The sequence below is a fragment of the Callithrix jacchus genome, chromosome 3 (assembly GCF_049354715.1).
Source record: "Callithrix jacchus isolate 240 chromosome 3, calJac240_pri, whole genome shotgun sequence".
In the NCBI taxonomy this organism is placed as follows: Eukaryota; Metazoa; Chordata; class Mammalia; order Primates; family Cebidae; genus Callithrix; species Callithrix jacchus.
Genome location: NC_133504.1, coordinates 79633938 through 79653154, shown reverse-complemented (window position 1 = coordinate 79653154; position 19217 = coordinate 79633938). Strand labels below are relative to the sequence as shown.

Here is a 19217-nt window from a genome sequence, read left to right as displayed (position 1 = left end):
CATGAACAATATATAATGTGGGCCCTACCAGAAGTAAACTCCTCCAGTGGGTCTTGTGTCTTCACACATTATGCACATTCCAACATGTCCACCTCTGTGAGCCCTTAAATCCCTTCCCTTAAAATCTTCCACGCTAATTCAGGCACTAAAATTTCACTAACTGTAGGCTATTCATTTCCTCTGACTTCCAAGGCCATCAAATCAGTTAAGTTTGCATAATCCCCTTGGGTTCATGTCAGCAGGTGAACGTCACCACAAGAGGTCACTCAAGTAAACTATCTATCCTTGTCCAACCCCACGCTAAGCCCATTGGTCCTCCACTAAGAAATGTCAAAGGGCTGCAGAAGTTCCCAAGTGCTCTATGGTGGTTACCTAAACATTCAAAATGATAGGCAAGTGCCTGTTGAGATATTAGAAGTCTTAGGCCCATTTACTGCTGCCATAGCAGAATACCACAGATGAGACCATAAATTTATTTATAAAGAAAATACATGGATTTGGCTCATGTTCTGGAAGCCAGGAAGTTCAAAAACATGACATCAGCATCTGGCAAAGGTCTCTGTGCTATGTTATTCCCTGGCAGAAAGGCAAATGAGCACAAGAAACAGAGAAAAGGGGGCAGAACCCCCGTGATAACTGAGCTGCTCCTGAAATAACAGCATTAATCCATTCATGAGAGCAGAGCTTTCATCACCTCTTAAAATTTCCACCTCTTAATAAAACGACAATGGCAATTAAATTTCAACAAGCGTTTTCCAGGGGATATTCAGACCACAGCAAAGGGGAAGTTCCAACAGGAAGAGGCTATGGGATATTATAATTGAAGCTATAGGGGGGAATCAAAAAAGCCAGGCAACAAATAAATTTTACAACTGGCTAACAATCTTCAACCAATGTAGGCTATGGATGGTGCCTGGTCAACAAAGAGCAATGGACAAGGTTTCTAGAAGTAATTGAGTCAATCAAAACACAGATTAAGTTGTGCACTGGCTACCATCTCCAGCTCTGAAGCAGTGAGGACAGAGTCTAACCATGAACCTAGCAGTGATGAAACACAACTAAATTGTCTAAATGACTTCGTATGACCCATGGTCCCTACTAACAACTTGAGGAAATGTCATACCTCTTGCACTCAGATACTATTCAGGAGAGGAGGAAGGGAAGCTAGGACTTCAGGAGATTAGAGAGACAGATATAATTGAAACCATCCTTATGCACTTTTAAAATTCATCAGGGAAAGATGGAAAGGGAGAAACAAAAATAATCAAGTTTGCAGCACATTCAGCATTAATCATTAGGTCTGCTTGCTCTCCGACCTGCTTCTTCATAGTTGTTTGCTTCCTATTCCCCCAGAATCACATAAACTCTTCACAAGATTGTAGTTTCCCTTAACTGCTTTATAGATAACAACTTGAACATTGTAAAACATTAAGTTTTACACTTGACATATCTTTAGGTCCTGCATACCAGTGAAACTACTGACATCAGCTGGTCTGAGGGACCCCATAAGAAGCTGACACACCAAAGAATGCAGTTTCCACATTCTATTGACTTCATCCATCCTACCCTGATCAATCAGCAGCCTCAATTATCCAGTTCCTTGCACTCCATGATCCAGCTGAGAACTCTTCAGAGAGACAGATTTGAGGGCCCCTCCCATCTCCTCACTCAACCATCCTGCAATCATTAAACTCTTTCTCCTCTGCAAACCCTACTCTCTCTGTGTATTGGTCTGTTACTGCATAGCAGACATGTGAACCTATTGGTTCTGTAACAATGAAGTTTGAAGAGATTGAAAAAGTTACCCCAAAAGGAATTATTTAGGCTGAGAAAAAAAATCCTAAACTGAAATTTAAGGACAGATTTCATTCTCATTATTCTTTTTTCATACTAAAGAAATAGAAGTTTATGTGTTTATTTATTTATAATGGAGGTTTCAAATCTTTTTGTTTTCACATTTATTCATATTCCTACTTTTTAAAATAGGTTTTTCTCAAATTCTCTTATTTGTGTTAATCTGTGCAAGGAGGCTACTGAATAAGAATAATAAATCTATCATACTTAAGTTTCTAATATTTGTTACACCCTTTTTTCATGGATTCAATCATATGACTGGGAATTGACCCCAGATTCAAGAATGGTTTCTAATTAGTAAAGCCAGTCACAGTACCCATTACCCTTGCTGGTAACTAAGAACCCATATCTATCATTGAGTGTTTTTACCAACAATGGACAAATGACTTGTGCTAAGTTAGAATATGGAGACAAGGGGATCTTATTCTATAGATGTGAAAGATGAGATGTGTGCATGAGAAGACATATAGTCATTTGACTTAGGATAGCCATTTTATAAGCATGGAGATGAATCTTACAAAAGCAATTAATATTGTACAATGTAAACTGAAGGGATGGAGGAATCTGGGTGTTTAATGAGATAACTGAACTGCTGACTCTAACAAACTTGAAGCCCAAATAACATCTGAACTTTTTATATTTCCTAATTTTTAAGGCAGTTTGTATCAGATATTTTATCATTTGGATCCAGAAGCATCCCACCTGATACACACCAACATAAAAGATCAATTTATTACTCACAATAGTCTTCAAACCCTCCTGTCTAGTATAGAACAAATTTGTTAAAAGAAAATGATTATCATATAATGATAGTACTCTTATAATTTTTATTTACATTGCTCGCTAAAAGGCATGACAAAAATGTTACCTCTGAAAATACTTCTCTGTGCAACTAATTTGCAATATATAAAACTTGGCAGAACTCATTCTAGAAGGCATTGTTGATACTGTTTGGCTGTGTCCCCACCCAAATCTCATCTTGAATTCCCATATGTTGTAGGGGAAATAATTGAATCATGGGAGCAGGTCTTTTCCATGTTGTTTTTATGATAGTGAATAAGTCTCAAGAGATCTGATGGTTTTAAAAATGGAGTTTTTCTGTACAAGCTCTCTTCTCTTGCCTGCTGCCATGTGAGATGTGCCTTTCACCTTCCACAATGATTGTGAGGTCTCCCCAGCCATGTGGAACTGTAAGTCCATTAATCCTTTTTCTTTTGTTTTGTGTTTTTTTTCTTTTTTCTTTTTCTTTCTTTCTTTCTTTATTTTTTGAAAGAAGCAGAGAAAGAAAGCATAAAAAAAGGAATGAAGGAGAGGAAGACAGAGGAAGAAAAAGAGGGAGAGAGAACAGGAATGTTGTTTTATTCTAAAAATGGGTATTGAAAACTTCTTTTATGCCAATAATTGTGCTTAATAATGGCCAATCAATATTTCATTTAAGGCTATGAGTAGGTATGGTGTGATACTGATAAGAATGTATATTTTGTGTATTTAAAGTGGAGAGTTCTATAAATGTTTATTAAGTTTATTTGTTCTGGATCTGAGTTCAAGTCTTGGATATCCTTATTAATTTTCTGTCTCATTGATCTATCCAATATTGGTGTTGAAGTCCCCCACTATTATTGTGTGGGAGTCTAGGGAGTCTAAGTCTCTTTATAGGTCTTATTTATCTGGGTGTTTCTCTATTGGGTGCATATATATTTAGGATTGTTAGCTCTTCTTGTTGCATTGATCCTTTTACCAAATAGATAATAAAAAATCTATTTTACTAGAGGCGAGAATTGCAACTCCTGCTTTTTAATTAATTTATTTATTTTTGCTCTCCATTTGGTTGGTAAATCTTTCTCCATCCCTTTGTTTTGAGTCTTTGTGTATCCCTGCATGTGAAATGGGTCTGGATGTAGCATACCATTGGATTTTGGCTGTGCTGATTAAGGGAATTAGTCGATTTAAATTTAGTATTACTACCATTTGATGTTAGCTGGCTGTTTTGTCCATTTGTTAATGTAAATTATTCATTATGTTGATGCTCTTTACTTTTTGGTTTATTTTTAGAAAGGCTAATACTGGTTGTTCCTTTCTATGTGTAATGCTTCTTTCAGAAGCTCTTGTAAAGCAGGCCTGGTGGTAATAAAATCTCTGAGTACCTGCTTGTTCATAAAAAATGTATTTTTCCTTCAGTTGTGAAGCTTAGTTTGGCTGGATATGAAATTCTGGGCTGAAATCCTTTTTCTTTTGTTAATTGTCTAGTCTCAGGTATGTCTTTATCAGCAGCATGAAAACAGACTAATACAGTAAATTGGTACCAGTAGAGTGCGGCGCTGCTGAAAAGATACCCATAAATATGGAAGCAACTTTGGAAATGGGTAATAGGCAGTTTGGATGGCTCAGAAGAAAACAGGAAAATGTGGGAAAGTTTGGAACTCACTAGAGACTTGTTGAACAGCTTTAACCAAAATGCTGATAATGATATGGACAATAAAATTCAGGCTGAAGCAAACCTAGATGAAGATTAGGAATTTGTTGGGAACTGAAGCCAGGGTGACTCTTGCTATGTTTTAGCAAGGAAGCTGTTAGCATTTTGCCCCTGCCCTAGAGATTTCTGGAACATTGAACTTGTGAAAGATGGTTTAGGTATTTGGTGGAAGAAGTTTCTAAGTAGCAAAATATTCAAGAAGTGACTTGGGTGCTGTTAAAGGCATTAGTTTTATAAGGAAAGCAGAGCATAACAGTTCAAAAAAAAAATGCAACCTGACAATGCAATAGAAAAGAAAACCCCATCTTCGGAAGATAAATTCAAGCTGGCTGCAGAAATTTGCATAAGTAATCAGGAGTCAAATGTTAATTACCAAAACAATGGGAAAATGTCTCCAGTGAATGTCAGAGGTCTTCATGGCAGCACCACCCATCACAGGCCTAGAGCCTAGGAGAAAAAAATGGTTTCATGGGCCAGGACCATGGTCTCTGTTTTGTGTGCAATCTAGGGTCTTGATGCCCTGTGCCATAATTGTGAGGTCTCCCCCAGCCATGTGGACCTGTAAGTCCATTATACCTCTTACGTAAATTACTGAGTCTCAGGTATGTCTTTATCAGCAGTGTGAAAAAAGACTAATATAATTGTACAAAGAATTTTGGAAAAAAATATATAATTGAAATGCCTAATTATTTTTTTAAAAGTTTGACTTTTCCAACAAAGTAAAAAAAGAAAGAAGAAAAGAGAAAGAAAAAGAGAAAATGAGTAAAAGAAAATTACTTAGAAGATTTCAGGGCACTAATAATGATATTTGTTTTCTGAAATGCTTTTTTTTTAATTGCATTTTAGGTTTTGGGGTACATGTAAAGAACATGCAAGATTGTTGCATAGGTTTACACATGGCAGTGTGATTTCCTGCCTTCCTTCCCATCACGTATATCTGGCATTTCTTCCCATGCTATCTCTCCCCAACTCCCCATCCTCTACTGTCCCTCCCCTATTTCTCCCTGACAGACCCCAGTGTGTGATGTTCCCCTCCCTGTGTCCATGTATTCTCATTTTTCAACACCCACCTAAGAGTGAGAATACACAGTGTTTGATTTTCTGTCCTTGTGTCAGTTTGCTGAGAATGTTGGTTTCCAGGTTTATCCATGTCCCTACAAAGGACAGGAACTCATCGTTTTTTATGGCTGCATAGTATTCCATGGTGTATATGTGTCATATCTGAAATGCTTCTTTATCTTATAATACTTTATCTTTGTTGTTATTTTATTGAATAGATGTTATGTATGTAGTGAAGTGTTTGTTGATGCATGTTTAAAAGATATTTCTAAGAATGTGACTTGTGAATACAAAATCCTGAGATCCAAGATGGCCATCTAGCAGCAGCTCAGGGTTGCAGCTCCCAGTGAAGGTGAAGGGACTGAGTGGATGCCAGACTTCCAGATGAATTTTTGTTGCTTATGGACCAGGAGATTCCCAGCGGAGGAGCCACACGGATCACCAGAGCATCTCTTTTGGCCAGCGCAGCTGTTTTGCTGACGTCCCTGTGCGGTGGTTCTCAGTGTGGAGTATGTGGGACTGGGTGCCCTTTTAGTTGGTGTTTGGAGCTCTAAGAAGGCAGAGTCACCCATTTAGCTGATTCGCAGGGGGACTGAAGAAGGGAGCCAGACTGGGAGATTCCCAGGCAGAAAAGTGCCATGAATCTTAGCACCGTTCTTTCTGCCTGCGCAGTTACCACACGGGAAATTGCATAGATCCTGGCGCCCTTTCAGTGGGTGACTGGGGCAGCTGGGAGAGAATCCACCATTCAATTAGGAAAAGAAAAAAGGGGGGCTCCGAGGTGGGGAGCCAGGTGATTGGGTTTGGCTGGTCCCACCCCCACGAAAAAACAGCAATTGGAAACGCTGATGGTTGAGAGTTTCATAGCAAGCATAGCTGAACCCAGGAAGGACCAGCTCTGTGGGGGAGGGGTGTCTGCTGAAGGAAAACAAAGAATCAGAAATAACATCACCACCAACAATCTGGATGTCCACTCAGAGACCCAATCTGAAAGTCAGCAATTACAAAGACAACAGGTGGATAAATCCGCAAGATGGGAAGAAACCAGTGCAAAAAGGCTGAAAACATCCAAAATCAGAATGCTTCTCCTCCTTCAGGGGATCATAGCTCCTCATCAGCAAGGAAACAAGGCCTGATGGAGAACGAGTATGATGAATTGTCAGAATCAGGCTTCAGAAAGTGGATAATAAGAAACTTCTGTGAGCTAAAAGAATATGTTCTAACCCAATGCAAAGAAACTAAGAACCTTGAAAAAAGGTTTGATGAAATGCTAACAAGAATAGACAATTTAGAGAGGAATATAAGTGAATCAATGGAGCTGAAAAACACAATACAAGAACTTCATGAAGTAGGCACAAGTTTTAATAGTCAAATTGATCAAGCAGAAGAAAGGATATTAGAGGTTGAAGACCAACTCAATGAAATAAAATGAGAAGACAAGATGAGAAAACAAAAGGATAAAAAGGAATGAGCAAAGTCTCCAAGAAATATGGGACTATGTGAAAAGAGCTAATCTACATTTGATAGGTGTACCTGAATGTGATAAAGAGAATGAATCCAAGCTGGAAAATACTTTTCAGGATATTATTCAGGAAAACTTTCCCAACCTAGCAAGGCAGGACAATATTCAACTCCAGGTAATACAGAGAACACCACAAAACTATTCCTCAAGAAGAGCAACCCCAAGGCACATAATTATCAGATTCAACAGGGTTGAAATGAAGGAGAAAATGCTAAGGGCAGCCAGAGAGAAAGGTCACGTTACCCATAAAGGGAAGCCTATCAGACTCACAGCAGATCTCTCAGCAGAAACCCTACAAGCCAGAAGAGAGTGGGGGCCAATATTCAACATCCTTAAAGAAAAGAACTTTCAGCCCAGAATTTCATATCCAGCCCAACTAAGCTTCATAAGCAAAGGAAAAATAAAATCTTTTGTAAACAAGCAAGTACTTAGAGATTTCATCACCACCAGGTCTGCTTTACAAGAGCTTCTGAAAGAAGCATTATACATAGAAAGGAACAACCAGTACCAGACTTTCCAAAAATATACCAAAAAGTAAAGAGCATCAACATAATGAAGAATTTACATTAACTAATGGGCAAAATAGCCAGCCAGGATCAAATGACAGTATTAAACTCACATATATTATTATTAATCCTAAATTTAAATCAACTAAATCTCCCAATCAAAAGACACAGACAGATTGGATGGAAAGTCAAAACCCACCAGTATGCTGCATCCAGACCCATTTCACATGCAAGGATACACAAAGACTCAAAACAAAGGGATGGAGGAAGATTTACCAAGCAAAAGGAGAGCAAAAATAAATAAATAAAAAGCAGGAGTTGCAATTTTTGGCTCTGATAAAATGGATTTTAAAGCAACAAAGATCAAAAGAGGCAAAGAAGGACATTACATAATGGTAAAAGGATCAATGCAACAAGAAGAGCTAATGATCCTAAATATATATGCACCCAATACAGGAGCACCAAGATACATAAGACAAGTTCTTAATGACTTATAAAGAGACTTAGACTCTCACACAATAATAGTGAGAGACTTTAACATCACATTGGCAATATTAGACAGATCAACGAGACAGAAAATTAGAAAGATATCCAGGACTTGAACTCAGACCCGGAACAAGTAAATTAAATAAACATTTATATAACTCTCCATCCCAAATACACAAAACATACATTCTTATCAGTACTACATCACACCTACTCTAAAAGTGACCACATAATTGGAAGTAAATCACTCCTCGGTAATTACATAGCATTTCACAGGTTTAAATGAAATATTGTTTGGCTGCTTGTTTGCTATTTTCCTCCCTTATTCCTTCCTGTCTCCATTGTTAAGCACAATTATTGGCATAAAAGAGGTTTTCAATACCCATTTTTAGACTGCATTCTAGCCTGGGCAATAAAGCAACACTCCCGTTCTCTATCCCCCTTTCTCTTCCTCTTTCTCTCTTTTATTCTTTTTTTTCTCTCTCTCAAAACAAAAAAAAAGAATGTGACTTGTACATTATCTTGTTAGCATTTTAAAAATTTTAATGTGTCTATAAATACTATATCTATTCATGGAATACAATATGATATTTTGATATATGTATACATTGTGAAAAGATTAAATGAATACAATAAACAGTCATATTTATCACCTTATATTTTTGTGATGAGAATGGTTAAAATCTACTCTTTTAGCAATTTTGAATTATACAATCCATTATTACTAACTATAGTCAGCATGCTGTGTAATAGATCACTAATAATTATTCTTCCTGTCTAACTGACATCTCTGCATTCCAAGACAGGAGAATGATCACTCCCTGAGCTTTCTTACCAGGCTCGCACAGTGACAATCCCAGGCCAGTGGTCTTTCTGGTTTTGTGTTTCCTCTGTGGAGGATGGAGGAGTACATTGAAAGAGGATGTGAAACCTCCGTGACCCAAAATGGAGGCTGGGCTCTCCACATGATTTCCCTGGCTTGCTCCAGTGATAAATAGCAGTTTCTCTTTTAATCATTAGTATCTGTTATTTAAATATATACTTAAAAATTGCTGGTAATATCTTGTTTACTACATCCTGTATCTAACTTATTGTGACTCATGTAAAATCACGTCAGGCAATTGATTCAAAAGGCAGAAATTCTAAGGAAACACACTACAGTGGTCTCCTGTTAACACACCTCAACTCCAAACGCAGAGGCACTATTAAAGTCAAGGGCACTTTGTATTTAGGTAAACCAGTTAAACCACCAGATTTTGTTCTCCTCTATTGCTTGTTCTCACTGTTTTTCTCTCTGCCCCTTCTGTTCATTTCTACCACTTGACTTTTTAAAAATTGACTTTTATTTATGATATTTGTCTTTAAAATATATCTGCATAAGCAAAGCAAATCTTAGTTATAAATTCTAAAATTGTGACCTTAACTTCTAAGAACTACCTGTGCCACTCCAGTTGCTCATTCAAGATTTACTTCAAAAGAACTTTAGAATTTATTAGTATAATCTTAAAGTTATTTAGGTGTTGAAAATAATCTTGATATGTTTAGTGTGTAGTAATATGAAAATTACACACACACACACACACACACACACAAAAGATAGATATTGAGTTTTAAAGAAAAAGCACAACGTGTACAGATGGAAAAAGCAAGATCATTAATATGCCCTAAAGTGGTATCACTCTTAATATGAGTTTCAACTTACTTATGTGAGTTTTTATTTTAAAATGATAAAGTAAATGAACTCTGAATGGTTCTTTAGAGATAGAAGACTATACTATTTTGAGAACATATTAATGAAATATAAAATGTGTATTAACAGGAAGCAAAGGAATCATGAGATCTATGTGAGATCTGCGAGATAATTTGAAGTCCAGTAGGGTGAAGTTTTAGCTCTTCTGTTGTTTTCTATCAACAGACTAGAATATACACCATCTTAATTTATCTTTTAATAATTATTATTACATATCTCTCCTTATGTTCTTTTTAAAATGAAAAATGCAATCCCATACCTCATTCTCCCTTTTGATATCTCAGTGTTTTTCATAGCCAACAAATGCTCTGAAATTTTTCATTTGGCTTATTGCTAATAATTCAGAAATCAACTTAATTTTAAATAAATGTTAATTTAATAATGTAAAAATCTCAGAACCTACTTTCATCAGTGTGAACCTCCTTTTCTCAGCATTGAAATGAGGAAATGAGGACTTCAGATAAGATTGCTTTTGAAGTCTCTGTCAACACTGACATTTGATGGTTCCATGAACCAATTAAAAAATACTTAATAAAATCTTACATTCCCTGGTGGAGAGTGGAACAAAAAGAAAATAATAGAAAAATCTCCAAAAATTACTATATGCAGCTATCAGAGAAAATCTCATAAATGCATTTCTTAATATGTAAACATTTTAAAATTCAAATAACATATGTATTTTAAGAGTTTTGTTATTATCTGAATAATTTTAATTTTGTAACTTACTGAAATAACTATTTTGAGGGCATTGTCATTCATTTGGAAATACAATTCCCCAAAATTGCCAAGTAAAGTTTATATTCCACAAATGTTCAGTATCTCTGGAACATGCCTCTTCTTAAGAACCCATATTTCAGTAAAAACTAGTCATGAACTACTGTTCATGATAAGCATGATGATTTGCTACATAAGAATATAAAACTGCAAGATTTTCATATGCCAGATATGCTTCATAGGAGTGCTTGATTTATGGATATACATTATTTTACTGAAACACTGTATAAAAGCGGAGATATTCACAAATCATGTTATAATGTTTCAAATATGTTTTAAAGCTATTTTTAATTATCCCGTTTTAGAAGGTAAGGAAAGGAAAGTGTAAGCAGAGTAAACAGAGACAGTCTTTCAGAATATGATTTATGACATCCTCACCTTGAAAAATAAGTCAAGATTGTACTTTGTATATTGTTAGCTATTGAATGTGGTGTTTTAAAAGAAATAAGTCAGACATAATTTGCATTGATAAATGATACTTGGCCACAAAATATTTTAATCCCTTTTCATTGCTAAGCTTCTTGCCCATAAAGAGTATAAAACAGTAATTTAACCCATACTTCCCTGAAAGGATGTTACAAAAAAGTGGGATCTTAGATTCAAAAGACTAATAATAATCAAGCACCCATTGGATAAAATTTAGGAGAAAAGGACCAGTCAGCAACAGCCATTGTTCTAATGGCTTTGGTGAGACTACTGTGATGAATATCCCACTTTTGCAGATGGTACCTTCAGAATTAGTACAGTGGTTATAACTGCCCTATAACATAAGCAAAAAATTTCACAAGTCATGTTTTGAGACGAGTCACTAGCATCGTATTCACTCAGAAAAATTGTGTACCAAAAGAAAACAGAAAGATTTTACCCTATTTTGAGAAAAGGAATGAGAGATTGGGAAAATTGGGTTTTGGTATAATAACCTTTGTTGTTTTATTTTTCTTATCTGGTGATTTCTGAGCCTTTTAGGTCTATGGCTTGATGTCCTTCATTAATTTGGGAGTATTCTTGACCATTATTATCTCAAATATTTATTCTTATTCTGTCTTCTTTTTTCTTCTGGCATTCTAACTATGCATATGTTGTACCTTTAGATATTGTCTCACAGTTTTTGGATGTACTGTTCAGTTTTATGATGATGATGATGATAACGATGATTCATTCTTTTCGTGTTTCAGTGTGGGAAGTTTCTATTGTGATCTCAGCTCTCTTGTGGATCTAAGAAATGTGTTAATTTTCAGTTTGTATTACTTTCTTTTCTTGTTGAAAGGATAAAAGTAATTACTTCCAAGCTCTTCACATGTCAGAGATGAAACTGGAAGTTTCAAATCCTCCACTTTTGTTGGTGTTCCTACCTCTGTCTTAAGAGCCTTTTTTAAGTGTTCAATTTGTTCAAACTATGGATTTGAGTTAGTAACTATTCCAAAAGTTTTGTCTTTAATTACCCTAGTTAGTTCAGTGAAGCATTGTAGAGAGATGGCTAAGTACAAAGTACATTTTCACAAAGTTCTAGCATTCTGCAAAGGAACATATAGAGTTGTAGTGTAATTATCTTAAAATGAAGATGGTCACTATGTAATGATAAGTGGTGAGTTTATCAAAATCATACAAAATTTGTAAATGTACATGCACCCAACTTTACAATACCTATATATATAAAGCAAATACTAAGAAAACTAAAGGGAGAAATAGCACCACAATAATAATATAAGACTTAACTCCCATACTTTTAACCATAGAAAAATCCTCCAGACAGAAAACTAATATGAAAATAGTATACTTAAACTGCACTGTAGACAAATGGACCCAACAGATGTATTCAGAACATTCCTCCTTTCAGCAGCACATATTCTTTTCAAGTACACACAGAATGCTGCACACTTACATGATATGTTAGGCCACAAAACTTATTTACAAAAAGTTGTAAGTAATTCAAAAATATTGAAATTATATCAAGTACCTTTTCTGACCACAGTGGTATGAAACTAGAAATAAATAACAAGAGGATATATGGAAAACTCATAAATATGTGGAAATTAAAAATGTGCTCCTGGACAAATAATGCATCAAAAAAAAGAGAAATTAAAAATATCTTGAGATAAATGAAATGAAAATGCAACATACCAAAACTTATTGGAAGTAGTAAAATTACATCTAACATATAAATATGGGAAGAACTAATAATATCCATACCATCCAAAATGTTCTATAGATTTGCTTAAATATCTACCAATATTTAATATCTTCTTCACATATATAGACAAAATTCTAAAATTTATATAGACCCACAAAAAGCCCATAATAGCTACAGTAATCTTGAGCAAGAAGAACAAAGATGGAGGCATCACATAAACTAATTTCAAAATATATGACAAAATTATAGTAATCAAAGCAGTATGACCTAAAGTATTAACATAAAATAGACATACAGACCAATGGAATAGAATAGAAAGCCCAGAAACAGTTTATGTGTTTATGCTCTATGAATCTTCAACGAAGTTGCCAAAAACTCACAGTGATGAATGAACAGTCTGTTTAATAAATGATACTGAGGAAACTGAATATCCACATTCATATCAATAAATTGGGATTCTTATTTTACACTCTATACAAAAATCCACTCAAAATGCATTAAGGACTTAAATGTTGGACTTGAAACTGTAGAAGTACTAGAAGAAAACAGCAATAACCTTCTTGGCATTCATGTAGTCAGAAATGTTTTGGATATGATCTCAAAACCACAGGCAACAAGACCAAAAATAAACAAGTGGGATTAAATGAAACTAATAATCTTCTTCATAGTAAAGAAATAATCAGTGAAGTGAGTATACAACCTATAACATGGGAGAACACATCTACAAATCGTCATCTGATAAGATCTTTAAAAGATATAAAACCTCAAATAACTACATGACAAGAAAATAAGTACCCCAATTTAAAAATAGGCTAAAGACCTGAGTAGACAGTTCTTAAAAGAAAACATACAAATGATCAACAGGTATACAGAAAGTGCTCAATATCAATAATCATCAGAGAAATGCAAATCAAAACCACAATGAGGTATCATCTCACACCTGTTGGAATGACTGTAATCAAAAAGAGAAAACATAGGTTTTGGCAAAGGTATAGAGAAAAGGGAATCCTTTACACTGTTGGTGGAAATGGAAACAGGTATAGCCATCTGTAGTATGAAAAGTCCTCAACAAAATAAAAATGGAACTATCATTTGATTCAGCAGTCCCACTACTGAGTACTTATGTATGTAAAACCAATATGTCAAGCACTCGCATTATTGCAGCATTACACACAAGCGATAAGATATGAAATCAATCTAAGCATCTATGGATGGATTAATATGTAAAGAAAATATGGTATTATACACAATGGAATACTATTCAGCCTTAATAAAGAATAAAATCTTGTCATTTTTGACAAAATGGATGAACCTGAAAGTCATTATGCTAAGTGAAATAAGATGGGTACAAAAATAGACACAGCATGATTTCCCTCTTATGTGGAATTTAAAATAGTTGAAAGTTGAACTCGTAGAAGCAGTTAATAATACAGTATTGTGTACTTGAAATTTTTACATCATGCCAGAAATCAATGCCATTTGACTCCATCACTGTCTAGACAAAAAATATGTGGTTGTAACTGATTCTGTTGTTTTATTAAATAATCTTAAATGTCTCACAATTAAGAAAATAAGATAGCTGGATATATTAGATTGATGGTGATAATCATTTCATAATGTGTATGTATGTTAAAATATCACATTGTATACCGTATATAATTTTTAGGTCAATCATACCTCAATAAAGCTGAAACAATAGGCATTGGGGAAATTATTGCTCCCAGCATTAACAAAAATCATGTTCCTAATAAAGACTTAGGTCTTAAAAATAAAATGTATTACAACCTTACCATATGAGAAAGTGAGCACCACTTTCTCCCATATTTAATCAGACTTTAATTTTTTTTATTCAGTCCAGTAAAGTTCTTTCAGGTTTATGTGAAAAACAGGTATTTTAATTTACTTTCACTACTGAAGTACAAATTTCATTTCACATTCTTGGTCTTTTGCATTAGCAAACATAAAATTACTTTTGCACAATAAAACAGTTGCAACTTTTTCAGTGTTTTAGAAAATTAATAGTTTTCTATTAATTTTCAAGAAAAAAAATCAATAGATTTAGATTCATTTGAAACAATAACAAAATCTATACGATTCTGGACTATTCTTAGGGCTATACAATTGCCCCTGTTGCCCAAAGCTGAGGTCAAAACACACTTTCTAACAATTGTGAGATATTGTATCATAAATATTTATTGATATTTCAAGAAGAGTCATATTGTATTAGTAGTAGATTTTAAATCAGCCTGCAAATGTGTTTTTACTTGACCTCAGCTAAGAGTTTTAAGGGATATAATCAATAGAACTGCACATAATTGAATTGCAAAAGATAAAGAAAAGGCTGAATAACAAAATTTGACCAAAAAAACTCTTTTTAAGAGAAAAACTTTTTTAAAGTATGCTGGCAAATAAAGCTTCTGAAAAGACCTTGATTACTCTTTAATCACATTAGCAATCTGGAAGCCCTATGTCTAAATGCAGGAAAAGCCTTGGGCTTCCCCAGGAAAAGATTACATTGATTACTGCATCAGTCCCTGAACAGATGGATGAGGGTCATAGTACATCATGCCAGAAATCAATGCCATTTGACTCCATCACTTTCCAGGCAATAAATATGTGGTTGTAACTGATGCTGTTGTTTCATTCTTTTATTTTCACATTCTAAACACAATGCCAATTTATTAAATACACTATAATCTACTCCCCAAATACAGTCATTAAAATGAACTAATTTCTTAAAAGGCAGAGCTGCCAGCATCCATATAGAAATTATAAAAACCCTTTTTTATTTCCATCAGAAAATCCATCTCTAGATTGCCTTAGTAAAAACCTCATAAGCAAATGAGTTAGTTGCCTCATTGTCTCTGGACAATATCAGGAAATGTACCAGACAAATCTTTTCTAAAACACAATCCATCTGGTACTTGCCTAAAAGCAAACTTCAGAGAGAACCAGAATGTAGCCCAACTGTTTTCTCAAGTAGCACCCAATGGATCTCTTGCATCCTCAACTGTCAGGTCTGTACTTCACTCAGGCATTCTTTCTAGTAACAGAAATGAGAGATGTTTTATTTATTATATTTTAGCCTGTGACTTCATATGAGGCTTGTAGATTTTAGCCCTATTCTTTTATGACTTATAAATATCCATCTTGTAAATAACCAAGCTTATGGTAAAAGTGTTCCCCTAGGAAATAGAGTTCCTCCAGGAATTTTGATTTTTTTTTAAACTTTAATTTTTTAGTTTTAAAGGCAATGAAATTAATGACAGAACCTGCTTTGACCTTCCATTTCTATGATCTTGTCCCTCATCTTTGACATAATTAAAAAACAGGATGCCAAAATCATAACATACTTTGTCTCCCTTCAACTCTTCTTGAATTCTTAAAAATGTATCTCATGCTGAAAACCAAACTAGGACATAAAATATTTTGAAGGGCATATAGGGGTTGGAGAAACTACTGTCAGCCCACATTTTATATATTTTACTTCATAGGACTATGAATCTCTAAAATCTATGTATTTAGGAAGCTTAGGTCGAAAATCTATTCAAATAACCATAACACTCAAAATCAAACAAATAAATGCACTATATGAGTTCCTGCCAATCACTGATTTGCAAATATGAAATATGTAAAAATTATTTAGATCATGGCTACTATGTAACATGTTTTGGGTTATAATAAAACTATTTGTTATGTATATAAAACACTTACGCACAAGGCACTTTCTAAGCCTTTGATGAAAATAATGTCATTCATTGTGAAAGTAATTTGAGACTAGTACCGTAATTACCATCTTTTTGGACTAAATGTTACCCCAAAATTTATATGTTGAATTTCTAACCCCTAATGTGATGGCATTAGGAGGCAAGTCCTTTGTATAATTAGATCATGAAGATGGAGGCCTTGTGAGTGGGATTAGTGCTTTTATATAAGACCCCAGAGAGCTCTCTTGCCCACTTTCCACCATGTGAGAGTATTGCAAAAAGTTAGCTGTCTGCATCCTGGTAGAGGGCCCTCACCAGACTTGACCACGCTGACTGGCATCCTGAGCTCAGACATCCAGCCTCCAGAACAATGAGAAATACATTTTCATTTGCTATTTATAAGCACCCAGTCTATAGTGCTTTGTAATAGCAGCCTTAAATGACACACACTGAAATTCTTACTGAGAAGTGAAGGTGCTGCTGTTGCAAATACATAAAAATGTAGAAGCAATTTTGGAAATAGGTAGTGCATAGAGGCTAGAAAAGTTTTGAGAAGCATGCTAGAAAAAGCCTAGACTACCCTGAATAAACTATTCAAGGTGATTTTCTGAGAGCTCAGAGAGGGAAAAGAAGAGCTATCATGAGAAATTCTGTCTTCCTAAAGAATACCTAAGTAAGCTGGAAGCAGTGGCCCATACCTGTAATTACAGCAATTTAGGAGGCTGAAGTGGGAGGATCACTTCAGCCCAGGAGCTTGAGACTAGGCTAGGTACCATAGGGAGACCTCATCTCTACAAAAAAAAATTTTTTTAAATATTAGGTGTGGTAGTGCTTATAGTCACAGCTACTTGGGAGGCGGAAACAGGAGGATCTCATCAGGAGGTTGAAGCCGAAGTAAATCATTGCACTCCAACCTGGGTGACAAAAAAAATAATCCTAAGTAATCATGAACAGGCTATTGCAGACTATTGGCAGAAATTTGGGCAATAAATACTATTCTTATGAGGTCTCAGATGGAAATCAGGAACATGTTATTGGAAACTAGAAGACAGGTGATCCTTCTTATAAATTTGCCAAGAACTTGGTAAATTGTGTTTGTGTTATCATGTTTTGTGGGAGCTAGAACTTGCAAGTGATGAAACAATACATAGTTGAGGAGATTTTTAAGCAAAGTGTTGAAGGTCTGGCTTGGTTCTTCCTGATGCTTATAGTAAAATGCAAGCAAAGTGAAATTATTTGAAGTGAGAATTATTTAGCAAAACACACACACCACACACACAAAACACAAACAAAAGTTAATGATTTGAAAACTTCTTGGCCTATTTATATTGCAAAAAAATAAGAAAGTGTGTTCACACTAACAGTGTGGCCAAGTGACCATTTGAAAAGGAAATTAGTATGACCTAAACAGCCATCACAATGAAAGACACTCTCTTCTTCAAGAAAGAAAAGGGAACAGTGACTCTTTGACCAAGATGATTCGGATATCATCCAGGCTGCTGTTCACACCACAGGCTCAGAGTGTAAAAGCTTGTGTCAGTGGAGGGGGTGCCAAACTAGTTCCTCTCTGGTTCAGGTGGGCTAGGATGTCTCCAGCTCATGCATCATGAATGGGTACCTACAGAGAGCTACAACATGTACTAAACTCATGAGGGAGTGAGGCTGCGTCACAGAGCCACAATCCAAGTCAGAGAAAGCTTCAGAGAAGGAACCACTGCCCCATTCAGTCCAAAGGATAGAGCCAAAAAGTATTCTCAAGCCTTAACGTTTAATGGAGTTTTCCCTGTTAAGTTGTAGACTACTTGGGACTGATCACCCCTTGCTTATTTTCTTGTTTTTCCCTTGGGAATGGGAATATCTATCAAAATACAGGTCCCACCATTGTATTTTGAAAGCACATAACTGTTTCGGTTCACAGCTATAGATAATGTTTGCCTCAAAATAAATTATACCCTGAATCTCATCCACATCTGCTTTCAGTGATATTTAGACGACACTTTAGACTTTAGACTCCAGAGTTCATGCAGGGAAAGTTAAGACTTCTGAGTTTGTTGGGATGAAATAAACATATATTGCCTGCAAGATAAACAACATTTGGGGAAACAGGAGTGGAATGTTATGGACTAAATATCAAATGTTTTTGTCTCCCCCAAATTTACATTTTAAATGTCCTAGCCCCCACTGTGATAGTATTAGGAGGTGGGGCCTTAGGGAGATAATTAGATCGTGAGGGTGTAGCCCTCATGAATGGGATTAGCACTCTCATAAAAGATACTCCAGACAACTCTTTTATTTTTTCGCTTTGTGAGATACAATGAGAAATTAGTCTGAGACCCAAAAGAGGGCTCTCGCTGGAAGTCAACCATACTGGCACTCTGATCTCAGAATTCCAGCCTCCAGGGCTGTAAGAAATAAATTCCTGTTGTTCATAAGCCACTTAGTCCATAGCATTTTGCTTTAGTAGCCCAAACTAAGAAAACTCCTAGTCTATAAATATTAAAATTAGGATCCAAAAGGCTAAAAATATTTGACCAATTCACCGTAACCAGTATGTTATGAAAATAGGGTCCTTCTGGACACAGGTGCTTTGAAGATTAAATAATCAAATAAACTTAAATTCCACCTTTTATATTTAATGTTTCATTCTCAAATTATGTGAATTTATTCGCTAAATTACAGATAATGTTCTATAATTCCCATCAGATGCTGAAATCTCTTGAGTAATTTATTTGAGTCCTTTGAACTTTTATAAATTTCAATGTTATTTATTTGAGTCCTTTGAACTTTTATAAATTTCAATGTTATTGTTTACAAAGTTCATCTTCATAGACTCCTACTCAACCTATCTTGGCTTATTTTTCTAAACTTTTACAAAAGAATCTCATTTCTGCTTGACTCTACTTGATCTTTAGTTTCTTTATCTGAGATGTTGTTTCGCAGGCAGAGCACTACAGC

The 19217-nt window shown here is 35.2% G+C and overlaps 1 long non-coding RNA gene across 4 annotated transcripts in view; it reads right to left on the bottom strand.

The window, feature by feature from the left end:
* The window catches only part of LOC108590926 (uncharacterized), an 80969-nt gene that overhangs the window by 35659 nt on the left and 26093 nt on the right, over window positions 1–19217 (bottom strand). The window contains exon 5 of one of the 4 annotated variants that reach the window (XR_001910659.4): window positions 15480–15598. The exons of the other annotated variants lie outside the window; for them this stretch is intronic. This is a non-coding gene — a long non-coding RNA (uncharacterized LOC108590926). Of the gene's footprint in view, window positions 1–15479; window positions 15599–19217 lie in introns of those variants that run through there. 4 annotated transcript variants of the gene reach the window in all.